At 33.7% G+C, this 25,401-nt stretch overlaps 1 long non-coding RNA gene across 1 annotated transcript in view; it reads left to right on the top strand.

Moving 5' to 3' along the window:
• The window catches only part of LOC107503240, an 88,048-nt gene that overhangs the window by 19,541 nt on the left and 43,106 nt on the right, over positions 1-25,401 (top strand). Inside the window, exon 2 of the long non-coding RNA XR_001595172.2 lies at positions 19,161-19,251. This is a non-coding gene — a long non-coding RNA (uncharacterized LOC107503240). The remainder of the gene's footprint in view (positions 1-19,160; positions 19,252-25,401) is intronic.

Here is a 25,401-nt window from a genome sequence, read left to right on the forward strand (position 1 = left end):
TATTATCTCACAGTTTCCATGGATTGGGCATGGTTTAGCTCAATCTTCTGCTCAAGGTATCAACCAAAGTTGTGATATCATGTAAAGCTTATGTTTACCTCCCAAACTTCCTTGCTGGCAGAGTTTGTTTCCTTGTGTTTATATGACAGAGATCTTTAACTCCTACAAACTACTTGTAGTTCCCTGCCAGGTACCCTTTCTACACACAAGAGATTGTTTCTTTAAGCCAACAGCAGTCGCTTCTCCTTATTGTGACCTCTAGATCTTCTCTAAAAGGTCTCCCCTGATTAGGTCAGACCCACCCAGAATAATTTCTTTTGCTTAAGGTGTCACTAGGTTGAAATCAAAGTATTACCTGGCATTGTGATCTCATCTCAAGCTCAGGCTCAGAGACCTCTTCATAGAAAAAAAATACACACACACACACACACACACATACACACACACGCACACACATATATATGGACATGTATATATATATGTATATGTACATATATATAGATAATTTCTTTATCCATTCATCTATAGACAGACACATTTAGATTGTTTTTGTAGCTTGGCTATTGTGAATAATGCTGAAGTGAAAATGGGAGTGCAGTTATCTTTTCAAGATCTTGATTTTATTTCCATTGGATATATACTCAAAAGCGGAATTGCTAGATCACATGATAGCTCTATCTTTAATTTTTTGAGGAACCTCCATACTGTTTTCCATAGTGGCTGCACCAATTTACATTCCCACCAACAGTGTACCAGTGTTCCCTTTCATCTGTATTATCCCCAACACTTGTCATCTCTTGTCTTTTTTATGATAACCATTCTAATAGTTGTGAAGTTATATGTCATTGTGGTTTTGGTTTGCATTTCTCTGATGATTAATGATGTTGGGCATTTTTTCATGTACCCATTAGCCATTTGGATGCCTTTTTTTGGAAATTGTTTATTCAGTTCTTCTGCCCATTTTCAATTGAATTGGTTTTTTGTTTTGTTTTGTTTTGTTTTGTTTTGTTTTGCTATTGAATTACATGAGAAACATACATTTTGGTTATTAACTCCTAATCAGATAGATGGTTTGCAAATATTTTTTTCCATTCCATAGGTTGTTTTTCATTTTGCTGATATTTTCTTTCACTGTGCAAAAGCTTTTAAACATAGTCCCAGTCATTGATTTTTTTTTTGCTTTTGTTTCTTGTGCTTTTAGTGTCATGTCTAAAAAATATATTTTTATATTTCCTGTTTCCTTTCCTGTTTTGTTTTAGAAGTTTTATGATTATCGGTTTTATGTTTAAGTATTTGATCCATTTTAAGTTACTTTTTGTGAAAAGTGTAAGATAAGGGTCCAATTTTATTTTTCTGCACATGATTATCCACTTCTTTCAACACCATTTGTTAAAGAGATGAGATTTTTTTCCCCATTGCATGTTCTCTGTTCTCTTGTCAAATATTAGTTGACCGTATATGTGCAAGTCTTTGTCTAGGCTTTCTATTCTGTTTTATAGGTCTACATGTCTATTTTATGTCAGTATAATACTGTTTATATCCATCCATGGAAGGATGTCAAATTGTTTTTGTTGGCGGGGGGGGGGGGGGCAGAGTGTGTAACAAGGGATGTCTTAGGCATGTTATCAATGTCACCTAATCTCCTTTTTGGTTAACTCAAAGTTTTAACTTATTAGGAGTCTTAATTACATTAATAAAATCCTTCTCTTTGCCATATAACGCAGTTACAGAAATGACATCCCATTGTTTTTTCCATATTTTATGGTTAGAAGCAAGTTACAGGTTATACCTACACTGAAGGAAAAGGGATTATACGACAGTGGGGTCATTTGGGTCATATTAGAACTTTGCCCAACATGAATGTGCTCTGCCCTGAATGTTGTTGCCACCAATTTGTCCTTTGGTAAAAGGTCTTGATCCATAATTGCTGACAAAAATTGTGCAAATAATAGTGTTGGTCTATATGTCTAATAATAGTGTTAGGTCTACCACAAAGAATCAGAGAAAGATATGATTAAAATCAAAATGCGTGTTTTCCATATAAAGTTGTAGATCTAAACAGAATAAAAATCATAATCATCACACCATTAGACAGTAATAAAAAGTTATTTGATATTACAACAATCATCATAGATATCATTGTATATATTAGATGAAAAATATCCAGATAACCATGGTCTTATGGCCTGAAGCCTGTCTTAACTTTAAAGGTATTTAAACTCCCTGAAGAAGCAAAATGGACCCACACACACCACAAATTCAGTTTGAATATTAATAAAGACACACATAGACACACCAAAAGTATACAAAAAGGTTTATTACTTACATAATGGGGTAGCAGGCAGGCCTCCCAAGCTAGTCTGATATTGCTTGGGAAAGCAAGGTAGACTGACTTGGTGTGTTTGTTGATTAGGAGTTAGAGTCAAGCTGAGAGATGCCACATGCGTGCAGGAGCTAGCATAGTTTGAATTTTCCACCAGTGTCAAAAGAGGGAGAATCTGGGTTTTCTTAGCTTGCGCAGATGTAGAGAGGAAAAGAGAGAGGTGAAGCTTAAAGCTGTCAACAATCAAACATCAAAAAAAAAAAAAAATGAGGCAAATTATTTATTGCAAAGGGATTAGAAAAATTTGAAAAAGGTTGCCAATGTATGATCCTAGAAATGTATCTGCTTAGAGATACTGTACAGACAAAGCCAGGCATTCCTCATTTTATTGCACATCATTTTATTGTACTTCAGATATGTTTTTATCGACATTGAGGCAAAACCCTCCACCAGCATAAAGATTACAACTCACTGAAGGCTCAGATGATGGATACCATTTTTAGTAATAAAATAGTTTTAAATACGATATGTACATTGTTCTTTTTTTAGACATCATGTTATTTCCCACTTAATAGACTACATTATAGGATAAACATAACTCTTATATTCACTGGGAAACCAAAAAATTTACGTGATTCATCTTGTTGTGATATTCACTTTATGGCAGTGGTCTGGAACCAAACCCACAATATCTCTAAGGTGTGCCTGTATCTGAATTATTACAGGCACTGTATCCAGGTTTGCATTACCCTCTCAACTCCCAGAGGCACACAGGAACACAAGCAATTGCCAATTTAACATCCACATATTCCAGCACCAGATTTTGAATAACATAAGAGTGGAGGGAACATATGTTATGTCTTGGTATGTCCAGATTCTAGCATGGCGTCTGGCTCATAATGAATGTTCAATAAATATTTATTAAATAAATATAAAATGGAAATATAAAAATATAAAATATTTATTTTTAAAATACTTAGATACAAATAGTTTGATAGTTTGACAGTTCACTCTATGGGCTATTAGATAAAATATGCAATACTTTAATCAGGATTACACACTCCAAAGTGGTTAGCTTCATTTTAAACACTCTTATCAAGGGTTCTTATTCCAGAGGCAGCTTTTACAAAAATTTTAATTATCTTTATTTTATCATAAGCATTTAAAGGATATTAATTGTCATAAAAGATTTAGAAGTGATATTTAATTGGTAAAATGAATTTTGTCCACAATATATGGATTGACTGAAAACACATCATAGGTCCCGTGGCCCTGTCGTGAGCAGGGTCCGAGAATTTAACAAGCCCAATAGCCTATAATGTTCATAACTTAGGACTCTGTTCAAACTCCTGCTCAGAAATGTGCAGAGGACCCTGAACTTCAGGGTTCCTGGGTACAGTCTTAGGCAGCCAAAATCTATAAGCCTAGCATCTCTGGCCTTAGGGAGCCTCATCCTTTCCCCACAGTTGCTGAGGGTAACAGATATAGAAGAGGTCAGGAGGAAGTGCTCTAAATTACTGTTGTATCTGCCTAAAGTGAACCTTTTATGAAAAATGTATATTGTAGCACTTAAAAAGACAGAGCTGGGACCTCATGGAGCTACAAGAACAACAATGAATGGTTGGTTTCATGCCGGCTTTCTAATATATGCTTTTAAGTATGCAGAATTTAGTTTGCAACTTGTTTTTTTTTAATATACAACCAGATGGTGAGGTTGTGTGGGAAACCCGCAGTCATCACATATTTCCAATAATTAAAGGCTACTGATATCAGTGGAAGGAAATATAATAAATGTAAACCTCACAACATACCATCTCAAAAATATATTAGTTTATCATAATAAAAAGGAACATTCCTTAATATCCTGTGGGTCTTATAATTAAGGAATACGTCATAAAGAAGATCTGTATTAGTTTTCTAGGGCTATAGTAACAAAGTACCACAGACTGGATGGCTTAAAACAACAGAAATTTATTTTCTTACAGGTCTGGGAGCTCGAGGTCCAAAATAAAGGTGTCGACACACCCTCTGAAACCTGTAAGGGAATCCTCCAATGCCTCTCCCTAGTTTCTAGCAGTTCATAAGGAATCTTTGATATTCTTTTGGCTTATAGATGCATCACTCACTCTAGTCCTCTGTCATCGCATGGCCTTCTCTCTGAGTGTCTTTGTCTTCACATAGCTGTCTTCTTATAAGGACATCAGTCGTATTGGAGTAGGGGCCCACCATACTCCAATGTGACCTTGTTTTAACTTAACCAATTACATCTGCAATGACTCTATTTCTAAATAAAGTCACATTCTGCAGTACTGGGACTTAATACTTTGAAACATCTCTTGGGGAGATGGGAAGTACAATGCAACCCGTAAGAGAATCTGTGAATTTTTTCATCTGATTTCCAGATCCCAAAAGAGAGCTGATTTTTAATTACTTAATCTAAAGATTTTTTTTGGCTTTTGTTATGTAATATATACTAAAATTTCTGTCCTTGTGCTCTGTGAGTTTTCAGTCTAATGATAAGGCAAACAAGCAATCAGGTAAATACTGCAAAGTCACTGTTCTAATGGAGGAATATGGTGAAGCATAAAACTTGAGAAATGAAAATAATTATAATAGATTGTTATCATTTTATTAGATGCTTAAAAAAAAATACTGTGCCCTAAATTCTAAAATGCTCTAAGCTGCCAGTAAAAACTCATTTCTCCTGAAAAGAAAGTAAAACTTTTTAATATCTTATCTCAGAGAAAATGAAGCTAATCGCATAGTAAGATGATTCAGCAATTTAGAAAGCAATTTTGGATGCAGAAAACCAGCATTCATTTTTCAGCTCCCACGTTTCTTGTGCTATAGGAAGTAATCAATACTGTCAGTCCCAAAGAAGAAAATGTTACAATAACATTTTCGTTTTCTCTGAAAGATAAAATCATGTTCCAAACCCTTTACCAACAAAGCATTTTTCCTTTGAAATACAATATCTAGTAAGTTTAATGCTTATGTAACCCCTTTTTACTATATATTTAACATCAGGGCAACACATTCACTTCCTATAAAGAAAAAAACGACAGCAGTAATAATGATAACAAAACCTCAATTTTGTCCCCTTAGTAGCACAGATGAGGTAGATCTGGAAAGATATTCAGAAAAGCTCTTAACTCCAGGTTCGAGCCATGAATTGCAATGGACATAGTCCTCTGTAGACAAGGAATCTTTGCAGCTCTCCTCAATTGGTGAGCAGCCTGGTATCCCTAGAGTATCCCAAGCTCTCTCCAACATCTTCCTCCCTGGTCTCTGAAGCTCTTAAACCCTACCTTTCTCTCCTTTTCTCCCACTCTCCAACGTACTTCCTCTTCTCCTCAGCTTCTGAGCCAGAAGCCCAGTCATTTTATTTTCAGCAGTTTTGATGTTGCTGATGCTGAAGAGAACTTCAAAACTGTGTACTTAAAGGCATTTCTTTTGTATTATGCAAAAAATATATGTCTCTTTCTTTGTTTTGAATTGCATCAGGTGGCGGGGAGCCCTCTCCACCCTTAGAATATCTGGGAAATACCTGGTCCCAGAATTGGAATTAGCAAGTTCCATGCCTCAGCTATAGAGAGAATGGGAGAAAAATAATAATAATCATGTCATATTAAACTCAGGGGGACATAAAGAGAGTCTAACCATGTCCTTTTACAGTGTAATCTTAACATATGTCATAGGAAGAGGTACTGTGAAAGAGATGAAAGAACAAAAGAAAGAGAGAGAGAGAGAGAGAGAGAGAAGGAAGAAAGAAAGAAAGAGCAAAGAGCAAAGCAAAGCAAAGAAAAAAGAAAAGAAAAAAAGAAAAGAAAAGAAAAGAAAAAAGAAAAAAAAAAGACAACTTCTCCAAATCCAGTAAGGAGTTGCCCTATATAGATGGTACTTGGATGAAAGAATTTATCTCCTAGCAGGAGCCTAGTATGGTAGCTTTTTACATTCTCATTGGCCAAAGTTTGCAACCTATAGATTCAGTTTAGATGATCAAATTTATTCAAATTTTCACGACGAAAAAATACCACTGAATTATACCATTCTATGAATAAGGTACTTAAATGTCATACTTAGAATTAGTAGCCATTTTCCGAGACATGTTCTAAAATGTGTTATTTTATTTCAATATGAATGTGGTAGGCAAAATAATGTCCTCCTCCCCACCCAAGGATGCCATATCCTAATCCTCAGAACCTGAGAATATGTTACTTTACGTGGCAAAAGGGACTTTGCAAGTGTAATTAAGAGTTTCGAATTGGGAAGATCTTTCTAGATTATCCAGGTGAGCCCAATTTAATCAGGGTCCTTACGAGAGGGAAGCAGGAGAGAGAGTCAAGTCAGAGAAGAAAAAGAAACACAGAATCAGAGGAACGCAGACAGCCTCTAGAAGCTGGAAGCAGAAGGAATGGATTCTCTCTTTCAGCTACATAGGTAACTCAGCCTTTGATTTTAATCCTGTAGGACCATTTCAGACTTCTGACCTCCAGACTATAAAATGATATATTTGCGTTTTTAAGCTACTAAATTTGTAGTAATTTGTTATAGTAACATAGAAACTAATTCAGTGAGAGAAAGTCATATCATTTGGTATCAGAGAATCAATTAGATTTAATATTTGAGAGCTTAGGCCTGAATCCAGACAGACCTAGTTCGAATATGCTGCTTGGCCTTTTGTCGTGTGCTATGAGGCTAGGCAATTAACATCTATAAACATAAATATTTCACATTTGTAAGAAGGTATTAAAAATAGAGTTTTTAAAAAGATTAAAGGAGTTATTTATAAAATACTTTAAATTATATCTAGTTCTTAGCAAGGCCTGGCTACAAATATTAGCCACTGATATCACATATTATAAATATATCAGCACTTTTTTTTTTTTAACCAAAAATTCAAAAGTGTTTTTTACTGTGATCAGATGAACGAACACTGGAACCACCTCATCTTGGGCAGTTATTATTATCCCCTTGCTGCTGCGAAGGAAATGAAACTTCCAAAACTGAATTGAACCAAGTTATCCAGAGTCACTCTCAGAATTTTATGGTTAAATATGAAGCAGAAGATAGAAGTGCTGAATCTGGGAAATATGATCCAACTATAACATCACAAAATGGAAGGAAGAACAGAAGATTAAATTGTAACTTGGATCACATTTTTTTTTAAATATTCTTTTTCAGAAACAAAAGCATAATCAGGCAATTTGTAGTCAGCTTTCTATTATAGGTACCAAATCATACTCTTGGAAAACTTGAAGTAATTGACTTTTTATTCATTTTTAAATACCTGGAGCCGTAATTTTAACTTACCTTATAAAACAAATGTGTGTGTGTGTGTGTGTTTTAATTTTCACATCAGGATATTTTTAAAAGGTTACTGCGAAGTGCCTATAAATATGCAAAGATTTCAACAGCTAAGACAAACATCTCAGTAAATAACTTAATTGAGCTGTGAATTTTTAGTGATTGAAATCCGATTACTTTGTGGCTTAATTTGTGTGCTGCTTGACTGCTCTGCAGTTTCAGGCAATTTAACAATGTAGACAGTATATGAAGATGGAATGTTAAATAGTGACTGAGGCATTCAAAGTAAAAATGTCTGCGTTGTACCCTTTCTTTTTTTTTTTTTTTTTTTGGCATACCATTGAATGAGACACAGGCTCTATTCAAAGCTCCAAGGGGTCAGAATATATCAAAATCATGGGAGGCACAGATTCTTTCCCCTCAGATCTTTGGATAATTAGTTTTACCCTCTCATCGAATTCTGGTGGTCATTAGGCTCATATAGATTAATAGCATAGCACCCAAAACCTTCTTCACTCCTGTAAAATAGGGTCAGTGAGTTTTTGTGATGACTTTATGCTTTCAGATTTGTTGAGTCCAGGCTCTTCTGAGAGATAACTCAGCAATATTGTTTCTGATATTTTACAGAGCTGTATACCCAGGGACACTAAATTTTAAGAGATTGATAACAAATTAGGTCAAGAAAGAAAGCAAATTTAGACATTGCATGCCAACAACTTGAGATTTTCCTCATTTTGTGTTTTTATAAGCACATTCCAGAGTATTGCTTTTATGGTCGGTTCATTTTATTCTGCCTTCCAAAGAAAGCCATAAGTCTATCCCTCCCCACTCTCAGCCTTCTAGCCTAAATAGCTTGGATTAATGCAAGAATTCCAGTTTTTATTCATCAATCTCATACCCTCACCCCAATCCTATTCTCACATAGTAGCCATGTTACTCCCTTTCAAAACCTGTTAATGTCTTCTTAGGCAGTTAGAAAAAAAAAAATCCTCATCATGATCCCCAAGATCCTACTGTTCTGACTGCTGCCCACCTTTCCAGGCTCATTTTTATTTATACCAATATATCTACACATTATCATTTTGACATGTAATCAATGTAACAATGTTAATGAGATATTTAGATCCTTTTTGTCATATTGTCTTTAAAATCCAGATCAGGACTTCTCGATTCAGATGAGTTCCACATATCTAGTACTCGACAGCCACCTATGACACTCATGTTGGATAGCATAGTTCTAGGGAGCCCATTAGTTAATGTTGACGAGAGTATTAGATGAGGCAAAACATAAGTCTTTGAATATTTTTTGTTTTCTTCACAAACAAGAAAATATTTTTCTAGAGTCAAGAAAATGCCTCAGAAGTAAAGAAAATCTTTTCTCCAAACTAATAATATTAATTTCTAAGCTAAATGATTTAATGTCGATATAAATTACAATTAGCTCTTTAATAAATTCTAATACTTTAGATTTAATAGTTGTTCCTTTTTGAGTATTAACTTTCACTTTATAATGATTACATATTAGTGCTGTAACAAATTATAAAGTTTCAATATAACTACCTCATATTAAATGTGTCTTTACCAACAAAGAAGTATTTCATTAAAACCATTTTTGGCATTTATAATCAACTTAATGCAATAGTAAACACAATAGCAAGTTCATAATTACTATGATAAATGTGGACTAATTGTAGGAGCTAATAACATCTACCCTTAATGTATTGTAACATTTCTATCGAGGGAACTTAGAATGAATTTAAACATTTTCTAATTTTTAATTTCAATAATTTTAAAAGACTGAAAACCACTAAAATTGATTGCATGTGAGCAAAAATACACTCTATTAGTTCTGCCCTGAATTAGCTTTTTGTCTGGTTGATTATACTTTTTTGGCTTTTATATTACTGAGAACAAAGCAATTGTTCAATCATGAAAGACCGTTTAAATTAGGTGGTTTTAAATGGTCATTTGGACTTACTAAATGCAATTCTGAATGCCAATGTCTAAATTGCAGTGATCATTTAGCAAATGACTGATGGGTCATCTATTCCCATAGCAGAAACAAACTCTTCAAATTAATCAATGGTCATGCAAAAATAGGAGTTTAAATACAACTTCTCTTAACCATCTATATCTCATACACAAAATTAATACAAATCATTATACCCTGAAATGAGGAGTGTTGCTGGCAAATTACTAGGAAAGAGCCAGGTAATAAGACTTTGGCAAACCTTACTTTTCTCATTACTGACATGTTTTAGCTCCCACCTGGGTAAGCTATTTCTTGAGTTCTTGATAAAAGCAAGGTTATCCCGGTCTGCACTTCATGTTTCAAGTAGAGACTGTTTTTCTAAAAGCCACCTGACACTCCAGCCTGCTCATATTCTCTTCTTTCATTATAAATACAGAATCCTACGAAATCATCTGTCCCTTAGGGCCCTGTCTGACGTACAGCGTCATTGTCACTCTTTCAGTTCCTGGTTTAATTCTAGTATCTTCTCAAGCTTCTGTTTAGTCTCTTAGACCTTCAGACGTTGTTTCTAGATTCTCCATTTCCATCTTCTATTTTAATTAATTCTTCCTTCCCAGGAATAATTTTAGCCCTAAACTTCCTCCCTGTGATCATTCTTTCTTTTTTCAATAAGCTTTTGTGACATTATAAATATAACACATTCAAGATCGATATATTCATCTACATATGCATAATAAAGCTTGTTAACTTGTTAAAACAGATATTTTGATTTTTTTCAAATTGTGAAGAAGAAATATAAGTCCCAGTGTCTATAAGGCAATGCTTCTCAACCCAGCAGCACATAAGGATCACATGCTGGAACTTGGGTTCTATTTCAGAGATTCTGATTTAAATTATGTAGGGTGAGGCCCAAGCATCTTATTTCTAAAAGTGATTCTAATGTGCATTCAAAGATAAAAATCCACCCTGCAGTGTCCGATTATAGCATTCTGGGTCAAAAGTGCAGCCTTAAGTATGGAAATTACTACTAGCTTAGACACCATGAGAGGAAGAAAGTGCTGAGAACAGATATCATGAAATGGAATTGCATAGAAGAAGGGAACAGAGAATGGCAGGTGAAACTTCTCCCAGAGAATGGAAGAAGACTGTATTAGAACTTAAAAGCTGTTTGTGAGTGATTTATACTCAGAAGTCAAAGCAGAATTAGCAACGAAAAGCCCTTAAGGTGATTTTTACTCACTTGAACTAACAGTGGAGAATAAAGTAAAATAATGGGTCAGGCCAAAATTAATTTTTAAAAAATCTTTTCATATGTTTAAGAGGGATAATAAACCAATGCTCATAAAAAGAAATGGTCAAAATTAATGCGAAAATGAGTTATTTTTTTTTAATCCCTTCCCTGGATCCTGCAACCCCCTTTACCTAGTTGCTTCTCCCTCTTCCATCCACATCTCTGAGAAATATTGTCCTACTTCTTTGTCTCCAATATGTTTGTCCACTCGCTGAAGCCACCTTCACCAAGATGAACATCTTTATTGGTTAAGATGAAGTTCTTTATTTGTGAATCCCATGGGCCTCTTTCAGAATCTTACAGGGACTTTCAAGCAGCTTTTGACTAAGTTGACCACTCTTTTGAGTTCCTCTCTCTTTCCTTGGCTTTTGTGACACTATCTTATTGACTATTATCCTATATCTTTTAAATCTTACTACTTTTTCCTTTAGTGGTTAACCTGCCCTTAATATCCCATTCATATTGTTCTCGGGATTCTCTCTTTGGCCACGTCTCACACACCACATCTTGCCCAGGCATTTTCATTAATGCCTATGTTTCGATTACTCTGAAGAGGCTGATGAAATACACTTCTTTTCCTCCTACTTAGATATATAGTCCAAGCTCTACAACTCACACATTTTCTCACATTTTTCAGAGGCACTTTATATTCAATATGTTCAAAACTGAATTTATGACCTATCTCCCAACTTTGATTACTAGGTCCCCTTAGTCATTGTAGTCTGAATTAAGAAGTCATTCTCAACTTATTTTTTTCTCTCTCTCTCATCTGCAAAATACATAATCTTGCTCCACAAGTATGGTCTAAGGACTAAAAGCTTTGACATCATTTGAGAGCTGGTTAGAAATACAGACCCTCAGCCCTTAGCCCAAATCTACTGTATCAGAATGTGCATTTTTTTCAAAACCCTCTGTTTATTCTATGTATCACAAAGTTTAAGAGGTACTGCTCTACAATTCACACCTTAAAAACTCTCTAATTCAATTCCTGCTCTCCATCTCTGTTGCTACTATCATATTCCAGATCGTGAGTTGTCAAAATCAGCTGCATAGTACAATCACTTAAGGAATTTTTTTTTTAAATACCCTTGCGAAGTTCTACCCATGGAAATCCTGATTTAATTATTTAATTAATCTAGAGTGGAGCACAGGAATAAGTAATTTTGAAAACCTCCCCAAGTTTTACTGTGTAGCCAGCACTAAGAATCACACATGTAGGCCATTATTACTATTCAACTAGGTTGTTATAATAATCTCCCAACTGGTCTCTCCACCTTCATCTTTCCAATTTTCTGTGTTTCTAAGAGAGTGATTTGTGTTTAGAACCTTTTCATAGCTAACGTTGACCCAAAATTAAGCATATATACTGAATGAAGCAAGATGTACACAGTCTTCTATCATCTCTCCCCTGCTTATTTCTGCAAAACCATTTTCAACATAAGCTCGCTTCACCTTGTGCTCTTCTGCATCACAGTCAGATTGAATTGTTTGCAGTTCACCAAATGAATCATTGTGTTTTGTGCTTCTGTCTCTGCTCTTGTTTTTTTTAACAGCTTTACTAAGGTATAATTTATATACAAAGAACTGTACATATATAATCTGTATATCTCAATAATTTTGGACATATACAAACATCCATGATACCATCACCACAATCAAAGTAACAGACATATCCATCACCTCCCCAAGTAACCTGTGTCCCTTGGTTTTTATGTATGTATGTGTTTGCGTGTGTGTCATAGGAACATTTAACATGAAATCTATTCTTTTAAATTTTGAAATACACAGTATCATATTTTTAACTGTAAGACATTATGTCATAAAGATATGTCAAGAATTTACTCATCGAGCATAACTGAAACTTTATACCCATTAAGCAAAACCTAACCCTTAGCAACCACTATCACATTCTCTGCTTCTGTGAATGTGACTATTTTAGAGACCTCGTACATGTGGAATCATGCAGTATTTGTCTTTCTGTGACTACTTATTTCACTTACCACAAAGTCAAGTTTCATCTATATTGTCACATATGACAGAATTTCCTTTTTAAAGGCTAAATAGTGTATGGCTGTGCTACCCTAAACAAGCCCAATCCTGTCTGATCTCGGAAGCTAAGCAGGGTCGGGCCTGGTTAGTAGTTGAATGGGAGACCACCTAGGAATACCAAGTATTGTAGGCATCAAAAAATTTAAAAGAAAAAAAATTAGAGATTGTAAATTGACAGAGTCCTTGTAATCCGTGAGATCAGTCGAGGGTCGCCTTGCCCCCCAAAAACAAACAAACAAACAAATAAATAATAAAGGCTAAATAATATTCTATTGTATGTATATCCCACATTGTCTTTATCCATTTATCTGTCAATGGACACTTAGATTGTTTCCATATCTTGGTTATTGTGACTTATACTGCATTGAACATGCCGCCTTGTAATGCCCCTTCTACCTGTAATGGCCTTTCTGGTCCTGATACTGAAGGTCTACTCTTTGAATCAGTTTAAGTATCACATTCTCTCTTACAGCTGTCGTGACTCTATTCTTCTATTCCTGTAGTAGACGTAACCACTCTCCATTCTTTTACCACTGCTATACTTTGTGTGTATCTACAATATCGCATTACAGTTATATTCTAATTATTTGTTTTTATACCTGCCTCTTTCTATCAGTCTGCAAATTAAATCAAGAACCATTTCTAACTCAATAATTCTGTATGTCCATAGCTTTGTATATAATAGGGACCCAATAAGTGAACCTTCCGTATACAAAGGAATACAAAAAATTTATACAGTTGTTTCCATTTGTTTGTGGTTTTGCTTTCCATGGTTTCAGTTACCTGCAGTCAGGTAACTGAAAAGTCCAGAAATAATCAATTCATAGATTTTCCATTGCATACCATTCTGTGTAGTATGATAACATCTCATACCATCCCACTCCATCTTGCCTGGAATGTAAATTATCCCTTTTTCCAGTGTATATCTGCTATGTACACTACCTGTCTGTTTTACTTAGTAATCAGGCTCAGTTATCAAATTAGTTATCAGAGAGAAAGAGAGAGAGAGACCACATTCTCATAAATATATTACAACATATTATTATAATTATTCTATTTTATTATTAGTTATTATTCTTAATCTCTTACAGTGCCTAATATATAAGTTAAACTTTATCGAGGTACGTATGTATAGAAAAAAAAAAAACATGGCGTATATAGTACCATTTGTGTTTTCAGGCATCCACTGAGAGTCTTGGAATTTATCTCCCCTGTACTCCCATAAGCAATAAATTATTGTACTTACGTATTGTTCTTAAACTGTTTTAAAAGATTATATCTTATAATGTAGAATATGTGCTTTTGTCACAATAATGTGACGATATCGAAATTTTCAGCATCAAAAGACTGACCGAATTTTTTAAAGATAATTAGCTTCTTGCTTTACTGTAAGATTGGAAGTTTATTACCCTATTGATGATCTGCAGCATTCAGATGACACTGAGCCATTACTTTTGACTATAAAGAGTTAGTAAAGGGCAGTGGTTAAAAGTGGGGCCTTATGAGTTAGATGGTACCTCGTTTAAAGCTCATTTCTCTCCACTGATAGCTAGGCAACTTTCAGCAGTTTTTAAACCTTGCTGTGCTCGTCTACAGTGAAAGAATTGTTATTGTAATAACAGAAATTAAAATAAATTATTTCGACTTTTTAAAAAATTTCGGTGGTAAAAATTTCTAGTTTCTCAACTAATCTTCCCCTAAGAGACTTATCTAGTGTGACTTCCTTACCCAAAAAGACAACACTGATAAGTTGATAGATGTTATCAGAAGTAGACTTATAAAGGGCTTAAAAACCTATATTAAAGAAAGGAACTAACATAACGAAATTCTGTTACAATTTATTTATTAAATATTTACTGAGTCCTTTCTGTATGTTAAGTGCTTTGTAAGATAATAAACCAGTTCCTGACATTAAAGACATTAATATCCAAAAAAAATAAAACATGCATGAAACAATAATACCTAATATTAACATAATACAATAGACAGGGTCTATAACCCTCATATCAACTGTAGAAGATAGACATGATTAAAATTTTCATACTGGATAGCAAATTTTCATAATTTTCCCGAGTACCCAGCTCACAGGGGGGAGAGATCAGATTTGAACGGGGTATTGTCTAACTCCCAAGGCCCTGCTCTCAAGTATCACCCTCTACTAATTTTTTACAATCAAGAGATGATGGCTAAATAACATCTGAGTGCTGCGGACCATTGCTGGTATAATAATCCTCCAATCTTACAGTCAAACGAGAAGCTAATTATCTTGAGCTTAAAAATTCACCCAGTCTATTGATGCTGAAAATTTAGATACTTGGATACATCTGGTTGATTCACAGAACTTTCACTTTTCATCCAGATGGCTTGTCATTATAAGTGTCATAACATAAATACAACCAAACTTGAACTGCTCAAGCTTTTCTAAATGGACCTCCAAGCACTCATTGCTCTTTCAGAAGTATAATGTTGATTTGGATACACTATCATCTTTGGCGTGGTGCCCTATAATTAAAAACTTATGATGCTTCACTACAGGGATATAAAACTAGAAAATATAGTTATACTGGTGATAAATCTCAAAGTTTATATTTTTCTGCACAACCTAAAAATCAGAGAAATATCACTGGCATGGTAGTCATCTCTGTGGACTGAGGAACTGGTGTTGATGTAACACCTTATGCTCTAAGAAGAATAAGACAAACAGAGGTCCAGACTCTTGGTTCTGATGGGAGAAGTAATGACAATGAAGTCTGTCTAGTAGGTAAATAATAACACAGAAAGGCTATAGGATTGTGACATTTATTTTTTACTTTTTGCTTTTTTTTTACCCCCAAGAAGATTGCATATGGTATGTGCTATAAGTATGTAAATCCTCGAACAACCTAGTTCAGTAATGGTCCCTTTGACTGTTCTTTAATGAGGTCTATTCCTGTATAAGACAACTTAGAGTAGAAATGCTAGCATTGAACTTTTGCTTGAAGAATTTCCTAATGAGTCAGGATTTTTCTTTTCCTAGAGCCTCCCATACCACCCTACTCCACTACCCTGTTAGAAAGGTTTTACTATTTACCAAGCTACTCACCTACTAGATAGATCATTATCAATACTTTTATATATTCTTGATTTACATGAATGAGTCATTTTTCAAAATATATTACTAATTTGATTTGTGGCATCTATCCATCTAAATAATCATTGTTCTAATTAATCATTGTTCACTAACTCATCACTGTAAACAAAGAACACAGAAATTAGATCTAACACATTTGTATGCAGTCAAATTAACAAACTTTTATTGAGCATACACAAATGGGAATGAAATGATTAAATTATAAAACCCCAGTCACAGCTAACCAAAATACGACCATAAAATTTTTGTTTTGTTATTTTTTTGTTTGTTTAATAATTAGAGTTATTGTATTTTACTTGTAAAAAGCCACCATTTTTGGTTTTAAAATTGGAAGTTAATAACAAGGATAAAAAGAGGGAAGAAAGGAGGGAAAAATTAAAGGAGGAAAGTAGAAGTCGGAGTGGTCACTTACATTCCCAACAACTCACAATAAGGAATTAACTTTTTAAAAGAATATGTCACAGAGTGGAATCCTATCCTCAATATTTGTATACATACATTCATGATCTAGCATGAGCTATAGAAATACTGTTAATAGAGATTTAGTCTCTTTATTTCCGAACTTACAGTAATGATAACAAACCAGACTATAAGCCTTGATAAAATAAAGAGATTGGATAAGTGTGGGGAAAAGAATGTAGATCATCAGGGAAGCGCATGAGAGCTCATGGCAGTACAGAATCAGGAGAAAGATGAAGTTCAACGATGACAAGCATGGAAATGTATCCATTAGTAAAATTTAAATAAAGCTTTCAGTAGTTACTTAGAGTACAAATGTTGGAATTAACATTAAATAGTCTCTATTTTTAGATATGTACTTTACTTATAATTTCCTGTACATTTAATAAAATACATCAAATTCACCTAAAGATTCTGTTTATTCTTAATTACTTCTTCTGGTTTTCTTTTTTTTTTTTTTAATTTTGTTGAGGTAATCATAGATTCATAGACAGTTATAAGAAATGATACAGAGAGATCCCTTATACACTTTTCCAAATTTTCACCAATAACATTTTACAAAATCATAATATCCCAAGTGTTTTAACATTGATAAAATGCACCAATTTTATTCAAATTTTCTCAGTTTTAATTGTACTCATTTATGTGTGTTTGTTTGTGTTAATTTATAAACAATCTTATTCTCTGTAGTTTTAAGAATCCACCACCACAATCAATGTACTAAACAGTCCAACACTACAAGGGTCTCATAGGTTGTTCCTTTATAATTAAATCCTTCTCCTTCCTCCCCAACCCCCACTCTAGCACTAATTTGTTTTCCATTCCTAAAATTTTTTATTTCAAAATGTTGTATAAATGGAATAATATATTGTGTAATGTCTCAGAGTTGGCTTTTTTTTTTTTTGCTGAAGATTTATTTAAATTGATGCACATATCAATACTTCACTTCTTACTATCGCTGAATACTATTCCATGGTATATACATACTACAATTTGTTTAATTATTCACCTGTTGAAAAATATCTAGGCTGATTTCAGTTTTGAGCTATTTCTCTAGAATAAATGTCCAGGAGTGCATATAATAATTGCATGTTTGATTTTATAAGAAACTACCAAACTGTTATCCATAGTGGCTATAACATTTTTGTATTTCTAAGAGCCATGCATGACTAATCCACTTTCTTTGTATCTTTGCCAACATTTCATGTCGTCACTCTTTTTATTTTAGCCGTCCTGGTCGGTCTGGCGATACCGTGTGGTTTTAATCTGCATTCCCCATGGATAATGATATTGAGCAACTCTTCATGCGCTTATTTGTCATCTGTACATACTCTTTGTTAAAATATCTGTTAATGTCTTTTACTCATTTTCTAATTAGATTGTTTGGTTTTGTACGGTTGAATTGTGAATGTTCTTTATGTATTCTAGATACCAGTCCTTTGTTGTAGATGTGATTTGGAAATGTTTTCTCTCAGTCATGGCTCATCTTTTGATCCAGTTCACATGAGCTTTCACAGAGTAAAAGTTTGAATTTTCGTGAGGTCCAATTTATCAGTTTATAGATTGTACTTTTGGTTTCCTCTAACAATTCTTTGCCTAGCCCTAGGTCCCAAAGATTTTCTCATGTTTTTCTCTAAAAGTTTTATAGTTTTACATTCCACGTTTAACTCTATGATCTATTTTTAGTTAATTTTTGAATAAGACATGCATTTTAGTTCAAGATTTACTTATCTGTTTCTTTGTTTTTGCCCACGGATGTTTAGTTGTTCTAGAGCAGCATTTATATAAAAAATTGTTATTCCTCCATTGAATTTGTTTTATGCCTTTGTCAAAAATTATCAGAGTATATTTGTGTAGATATATGTCTGGTATTCTATTCTGATCCATTCGTCTCTATGCCTGTCTTTCCACCAATACCATGTTGTCTTCATTACTGTAGCCATATAGTAAGGCTTAATGTCAAATAGTAATTCCTCCCACTTTATTATTCTTTGTCAGGATTATTTTAGCTGTTTCAGTGACTCTGCTTTTCCATAGAAATTTAAGAATAAGCTTGTCTATGTCTACACACCCTCTGCCCCCCCCCAAATCTTTGCTGTTCTTTTTAATAGATATTGATTGATTTAATTTTTAAAACACCAAGTAAATAGCTTTTTTAGTTATTACTAAAAACTGGTACTTAGAAAGACATCTTAATGAATGTGTTCCTGCTCAGATGTTACACACTTACATAAAGGTGTGGTCAGGTGTTATCCCAGTAGTAAGACTATAAGTCATAATGTCATAAAAGGTAATTCAGAAACCAATATTTTTTGTTTTTATATAGAAAGCCACGATATGTAAACAAGATAAGCTTTGCTGTTCTTTAGATGCAAGTCTTGTGATAAAGGAATGGAATACCTGCTTGTGTTCATACTCTTGCAGAACAAAAAATAGCATGAATTTATCAGTTCTCTTCTTTGGAGAAGGAGTTGGCATCTCAGCTAATAGTCTCTATTTTGCACTGATTAATTTCAAGCTTTTATTCACATTCATCATAATTAGAATCTGAGTTCTATGTAAGGAACTAGTAGCGTCTTTTAAAAAATCAAGTGGATTTGTAATTAGAAATTGATGTGATATTTGGCAGAACCGTGGAGCCTTCTGGGTCGCTTTCTGCATGTTCTTTGTGATGAGCCATCCACATGAAGGAACCAGAGCTCCAAAAGGACATTTGACTGGTAAATTGACTTGATTGATTCAAATTTGATTATATACTGAACACACATTTAGTTCAAGTCCAGCACATTAATATATATCAGTTGGAATAAGGACCCAGTTGCTTCTTTGTTATTCATTAATGAAACTTAATGACTTCAACAAAACATTAATGAAGAAAAAATATTGGCTTGCATAATTCATTTGGAAAAAATAATTAATTGTTGTATTAAGGGCAGCCTGTTCCACAAAGTAATTATTGAGGCTTTGATGGAGTATTGCTTTATGCTATTTATTTAGCAAGCTGTTGTTTACCTTTTTCATTTTATATTGGTTTGTTATGCATATAGTTTTTTTCTCCTACAGAAGGAAATTAAGTATAATTTAAAATGATGATCGTAATATATACTTATAATTGATAAGATTACTGTATTATAATATGTTTACTAAATTCAGCATGCATTGCAATAATAAAAGGCTTATTTAGTGGTAATGTTCATTCAACTAGATTTCAACATGGTGATATGTGACAAATTATGTTCTTATTTAGTATGTAACTAGAAGGCAGAAATAGGATAAAGCTTCAGTAAGTTAGCATCAAGCCTTTCCTTTTGATTAGTCAAAGTCATGGTTTGTTAATATTGTAACATAAACATGCCAATAATAAATATTTAATAAAAATTATAATATTTAATGTTTTCTGAAATGCAATACTGAGGACCATATGAATGAGTAGACTAAATATAATGAGGAATCAATAGTTCTAATTTTTATTCACTTCTGTTTTCTTTCATGACTTTGACCTACATACTAAATCTTATATCTATTTATATAAAAAGAAATGTTAGGAAAAATATTCTTGGTTAGTATATATTGACTAAGGGCTTTAATCAGTTTGACAATTAATACAATGGTAAGAAGTAACATTCTTAAGATTAATCCTTAATATAAGTTCATTAAATTATTTCATTAGATCCAACTATGAAAAAGCAAGTATTTGTTTTAAATTATAAACAGGTGATCAAAAGCTACATGTTTTTAGATGATAACTCATTATCTGCTATGAACAAATGAAAACATTTCTACATTGAATTGCCTCAGAGAGACTTTCATTCCATTACAGGGTAGATTATTTTCCAGGTAATAACACGACCACTTCCATAATAGCACCATGTTTCATTAAGATAAAAAAGATAAAACCCAAAGTAATCGCATTCCATAATAAATCAACCCAGCTCTCTGCTGACCGGCTTTAGCTTTTTCATTACTGTGTGGATATGATGGATATTTTTCAAAACCTAGTTTAGACAAAGTATTCAGAAAGGAAAGAGTTCTACTGATCAAATAAAAATTAAGGTTAAAATAGATGTCCTTCTTCCATCCCCCTATGGAAATATTTTAGAATAAGAGACAATTATTTCTCAGAACTGTTAAGACTGCTCAGGGGTTTTTTCCTTCATACGTTATGCAACGACTACTTCAAACTCAGCCTATCACAGAAAAGTGAGACAGCGAAAATAAATGAAAAAAATGCCACTGAATGTCATTCTTTCTGGAGACAGAAGGCACGTATCTGCTTGAGTTCCTTGTTTCTGTTCCACAGAAGCAAATAGCTCAAACCATTTTCACAAACATTAGATTCCTCCACTTTATTTATTTCTCTAGTAACCACCAGATGGCAGCATAGGACGAGAAACCAAAATCGATTGCTTAATTCAAAATTATTAAACAGAGTTTATTACACTTGAATGTTTTTGGTGCCTAATACATAGAACTGGTAACAAATTCATTCATGGGTAAAATGTGTGTGATATTTAGTTCAACTATGTGTGGTTGCAATAGCACCTCACCAAGTAATTTCTCAATTTAGTGCAGTAGAAATGGTAACAGAATCTTTCATGATGTAGTATCTTGTAGGGTCACAGTGTTATCAATGTGAACATGAATTTACAGTGAGAAATACTAGAGCATCAAGAAAATGTATAAGATCTGTTCATGACCATCTTAGAGTTTGCTTTTTAGAAATCAATACCCAGTTTCCTGTGTCTGCTATCGCTTCCTTCTCTTATTAAAAAAACAAACAAACAAAAAAACTAAAATGTGCAAAACTTCATATAGAATATTTCAAGTTATTTTGGCTCATTAATGCAGAATTTTTAATATTTCCATTATCTTCTTGCAGAACAGGATGTAATTTATCTTCAAACTGGATGATCTAGTCAATGAATTTTAGATACTTTTTAAAGAATTGTAATTGTAATAGAAATTGTAATATTTTCAAAACATTCTATGTTTTGTTACTTATATTTCTTATTTTCTTACATACTAACAATTACTTCAAATAATAGTATTTGTCATAATATCCCAAGGAAATATCTCATAAGAGAGGTTCCACTTGAGGATTTCTATACACCCTTCCTTTTGAAGAGAAATACCCATTAACATATTAAATCTTGGCAAGATCCTACAGATCTTTATTTTACCTCTTATAAATCCAGCTTTTTCAACCCTGCTGTTAATGTGCACTAAAAAAATGCTAATTTAGAACAGATAAGTCAAAACATTAAGATTACATTTCAAGATTCATAATGTCTAACATAGAAAACTGGCATTTTAACATCACTCATACTGAATATACAATACACCTGGTTGTCAACACAGAATATTAACATTGAAAAACTCATCAAATTCCAAAACGCCTAATGTAAGAAGTAACACTATTTTAAAAGTTTCTTACATATTTTAAATTATGTAAATAATTCAGTTTATCTAAAACAAAAATTTTTGTGTGAAGATTGGGCAGTGTGTATTACTTAAACTTAACCTCGAAAATCAATTTATCAATATATGTTGCCATCTAGTGGCCATTTCTTAAATCACACTTTGGACTAAAACGGCAGACTTGGCTGAAAGGTATCATGGAGTAATTACATACAGAAATAGAATTTTAAAGTAGATCATCATTGAACAGATTAATTTATGATTCTATAAATCTAATTTGTGAGTATTATTTTACTCATGAAATATTTTATTTGGTTTTCATTTCATTTGTCAATTTTCTAAATTTATTGAATACTTCCCAGTGTAAATAATAGTTTACCTTTTCAAGAGGTTTGGATATTTAGCTGATTTTGATCTGCCTACTCATACATATTTCCACCTGGCTGTTCACATGCATTTCACTTACAAATTTATCAATCATGTCAAGTTAGTAATAGTCATATTGATTTTCAGAAGAACTAATAATCATAATGTATCAGTTAATGCAAGCAACTAAAATTAAACTTGTGGTCAGTTCCCCAAGTGATGGATTGTGCCTACTTTTAGATTTAAACATAGTTACAATTTTATTTACTTAAAAATACTTTTTAAATACCTACTTAGTGCCTTGTTATATACTAGTTAAGTACAAATAAATAAAATATACTAAATCTCTGCCTCATGAGCATCTAGGGAAAAAAAAACAAATGTTAAACAAAAAAATAATATACAAAAATATTTCACTGGAATTTAACCTGAGAAACAGTTCTAAGCATTCAAAAGCCACCTTGTAGTGTATTGGGGAAAAAGTGGTTTCCACATGTCCACCCACTGGCTCGCTTAGCAGCCTCTTCACCACTCTTCCTTGCTGGTTGTAGCGTGTGTCACCTACCATCATCCAATTCTGTGATATTGTCTACACACAGGACTCAGTCAATGTGGGAGAGTCCATTTTTCTTTACTGACACTCCTTGGTGTCTTAAAATACCAAAATAAAACACTACAAGAGTATATAAGACAGTATTTAGTGTTGAGGGATAAATAAAAAGAATTACAACCTAGGAGAGAAAACTGTATATTAAGCATGATTATTACTACAAGATAAATAAGTAAATAAATAATGAATGAATAAATAAATAAGCAAGCAAGCAAGGAAGGAAGGAAGGAAGCAGTATGTCCTTCAGAAGAGATTCCTCTGGATGCAGCCAAATTCCTAGTAGTGCTGCCCTGTCCTCAGGTCTGTTCTTCTCTGATAAATTTTGACTTTTCAAACCTTTGCATAAACCTGTATTCTTTTTAGGAAATTCCCACGCTCTGTCTTCAGGGTTTGATCACCTCTAATACCCACTAGCCAACTATGAACCATAACTCTCTGGCAATAGAGTGCCAAAACAGTTCAGAGTGGCTATTTGCCCCTCAAGCCAGTTTCTTTTGAAGAATGTCCTGAGATGTTCAGAGATACTCTGTTCTTCTCATTAGCCATCTAGATGGTGATTATTGAACCCAATAAGTGCATATATTACACACACACACACGCTAACTTTCAGGGGCAGTACAGCTTAAATTCACAATAAGAATAAGACATATTTTCCTAAAACAACCCTGCAGTCATCCATGGAGAAGACAATATTTTATGTGTGCCAAAGAAGATTGGCAGTTCCCTATCAGTTTTTCTTTTCTTTTTTTCTTTAGCTATGTCGCAGGGCCTCTTATTGCATATGATAAACAAATAATAAATTAAGTCCATTACAGACTATATACCATTTGATTATTATTTCTTAGCTACAAATAAACACGGAAGACATTTTGAAACTAAAATTATTGGGAGCTTTTCTCCCTCGTATACCAGATTATGTTTATAAATGAAGCATTCTCTGATCATTTCGATAGATAAAAAGAAGTAAAAATCTTTCATTCTTCCACCCATTTTCCTACTCAAGCAGTATCTAGAGGTGAATGCTGGGTAGTGACAATGGTGGTGGTGGCATAGAAAAGAATGGTGGGCGAATATCCTCTAATCGTACAGCTGGAATGAGCACTCGCAGGGTTATCTAATCTCTTATTCGAGGTTTAGAAGACCATAACATTTAAAATGATTCTTGGATAATTAATAGAAACTAGTTTGAATAAAGGAGATCAGACTTGTGAGAGAATAAGAAGAATTCTCAGTAGACCAAAAAACATATTTAAAGGCCTCAGTACAGACAAGAGTATCGGTTAGTAACAAAGGTATATCACTATTCGGGCTTGGTTAGACTCCAGTGGTGTCTACTCCCCATTTTCCCCAGACTAAATATATTGACTACTTAATCCAACCCCAGCAATACAGAAATGAGAGTCCATTCCAGACACATACACACTCCACCAGGTATCTGAAGTCTGCTTGGAGACTCAGGCATTGTGGCCATTATGGAGTAGAAATTTTTTTAAGACAAATTATGTCATATGGGCTTAAGACGTAGGCAGGCTGATCATCCCATTCACATGTTGGACTTGGAGTGCAGGTTCTCTTGGGGCAAGTAGGATGATATTTCCACTTACATGGGGACAGGAAAGTTGACAGCTGAGGGCTCTTGATATAATTGTGTGTCCTCCCGCACTCACACTATTCACAGATTACACCTGGGAGTTTCCCCCCGTAAGTACCTGTGGGATGAGATCGACTCCTGGGCCTGATGGTGGTGCCTCTAAAAATGATCCTGACCCACTGTGGATGCATTTATACTGTTTTAGACTTCCCTCTGTTTAAAGATGGGCTAAATATCTTCCTTCATTACAGTCAGGGTAGGAGGGAGTGAAGAAGGAGGGAGAGAAAAAAAAGAGAGGCACAGCGAGAGAGAGAGAGAGAGAGAGAGAGAGAGAGAGAGATTTTCAAAGTGAAAATTCTTAAACAATCTCTAACCAATAGAGTTTTAAATTTGGCTAAAATGATAGAAGTGTATTCCATCAAATATCTTTAATCTTTAGAATTTTTTAAAATGTTATTTTATTGTGGTAAAAACATTTAACAGATCTATCATCTCAGCAAAATTTCAAGAGTTCAATACAGTATTGTTTACTATGGTGTACAGCATGCAGATGTCTAGAATTTCTTCTATTGCATGAATGAAACTTCATACACATTGAACAGCAACTCCTCATTTTCCAATTACCCCCATCCCCTGGAAACCACCATTCCACTCTTTGATTCTATGAATTTGACTCTTTTAGATACCTCCTATATGTTGAATTATGTAGTATTTATCTTTCTGCAACCGGCTTATTTCACTTAGTATAATGTCATCATAGCTCAACCACGTCATTGCATATTGCAGAATTCCCTTCTTTTTTAAGGCTCAAAAATATACCACTAAATGTATGTGCTACTTTTTCTTATCCATCTGTCAAAGGAAACTTGGGTTGTTTCAATATCT

The sequence above is a fragment of the Rousettus aegyptiacus genome, unplaced genomic scaffold (assembly GCF_014176215.1).
Source record: "Rousettus aegyptiacus isolate mRouAeg1 unplaced genomic scaffold, mRouAeg1.p scaffold_m13_p_12, whole genome shotgun sequence".
Classification (NCBI taxonomy): domain Eukaryota; kingdom Metazoa; phylum Chordata; class Mammalia; order Chiroptera; family Pteropodidae; genus Rousettus; species Rousettus aegyptiacus.